At 42.9% G+C, this 1,752-nt stretch overlaps 1 protein-coding gene across 1 annotated transcript in view; it reads left to right on the top strand.

Moving 5' to 3' along the window:
• Positions 1 to 1,752, top strand: part of Msx (homeobox protein Msx) — a 52,150-nt gene that overhangs the window by 24,047 nt on the left and 26,351 nt on the right. The gene's annotated exons all lie outside the window — the stretch shown is intronic.

Raw genomic sequence — 1,752 nt, forward strand, 5'->3', positions numbered from 1 at the left:
TAATGCGGGATCGCTAAACGATCGAGAAATTAACAACGATCACACTTCTGTCTTGGGCTTTCCGACCCGAATAAGTATTTTACGACGGATTTTTTTGGATTGTCGACTCGAAAGGCTGATCCGGTGCGATCTGAAGTTGCACGGAGCCTATCTGGTAAACTGACCGGAACTCTATAATAATTTTTTTTATTTCTAAAAAATTTCCCAAAGTTACATCACTGATCGGCTGTCAATGGAATCTCTTACTCTTTCACTTGATCATTTGAAGATTTGTTTGGCGTGACAAAATCCATTATTTTTGAATGTCATAATTCTATTTCTGTACTCGCTAAAGATGGTTGAACATATCTGCAAAATTTTGAATCCATATTTTGATTAGTTCTGCTGTGAAAAATTCACAGCGTCGCATCGTTGATCGACAAGCAGTTAGACCTCTTAATCATTCGACTTCTCTGCGTTGATAAAATCTGAAACGATGTACACGGTTTGTACAACTTACATTTTTGTGGATATTTTCCGGAGATTGAGAAACATATTCCCAACGTTTAAAGTGAATACGTGTATTCGTTCTAGCGTTGCAAATCGCGTGAAAGGAGAGAAGAAAGGCTCCCCAATTAAGATACGAAACAAGTTGTTAACTTGCCCAGGGCTCTTTCCACTGTTCCACCACTGAGAAATTGATATTAATAGCAGCAATTCGTATTAATGATAACCGCTTGATTCTCATTTCGAAAGTCTCGGTTTCTGCGAGTTCTCGAACCGCTGCGACCCCCCTTGTCCCGTCGATCAGCAAAGCGTTACTATCGAAGGAGCACTATAGTACACGGGGTGCACTGCACATCGCTATCGTTGCCGCGGTTTTTCTCATTGTTAATGCGCGCAGGCTCCGGGAATTATACATTAGGCGGTCTGTGGCACGCGTAACGAGTTCAAGGAGCCGTAATCTGATCGCTAAAATCGGTATAATGATGCAGTGGCAAGGCTAAACTGAAAACGCAGATGCGAAAAACGATATAAACCACGGTCTCCTTAATAAATCAGACGCACGTTCAGTCCCAACACCGTGTACACGTGTATGCGTGGTAACAAGGCCGGAGGATACTCGTCGTGTAGAAAGTTAGAAATCTCGCGTCGCGTGACAATGCGCAATCAAATCGTTACCCGGCCTCACCCGCGGGGAAGACGTATTGCGATATTCCACCAGGTTTTTCCTCGAGCCCAGTCTGCCACGACTTTCCGAGGAAAACGCGTTGCCGCCTACAATTTTCCAGGCAACGGAACGGCCGCGCAACACGCTCTATATTTTGAGTTTCCCGTAACCTCAAAGTTGCTTGATAATTCTCCACCGTTTTCAGAGACGATTTCTACATTTCTACCATGTCAGAGACAAGACGTGTCTTCGATTTCTCATCTGCTACATCGTGCAAAAGCATCTTAGAAGAACATGAACAAAGAGATACGAAAGGGCTTCGAAACAAGCCCTGGTTCATTGTTGTGAGATTCTTTTCCACGAACTTACAATAATACGATACTTTTCCGGAGTCACTGCATGGAAATTTGCTGTTTGTTTCTGAATATTTATCTCTGATGCGACGTAACCCACAATTCTGTCCCAGAGAACATATATCTAACCTGTAAAATGGACTCAAAAGTACAAGACAAATTGACACGTAAAGTTCCAAGGGTTATGTATAATGTAGAATTGAAGGAGGTTGGAGGTAGTTTACCGACGGTGAATTTCCCGTGTTCCAG

This window comes from Lasioglossum baleicum, chromosome 5 (genome assembly GCF_051020765.1).
Source record: "Lasioglossum baleicum chromosome 5, iyLasBale1, whole genome shotgun sequence".
Classification (NCBI taxonomy): domain Eukaryota; kingdom Metazoa; phylum Arthropoda; class Insecta; order Hymenoptera; family Halictidae; genus Lasioglossum; species Lasioglossum baleicum.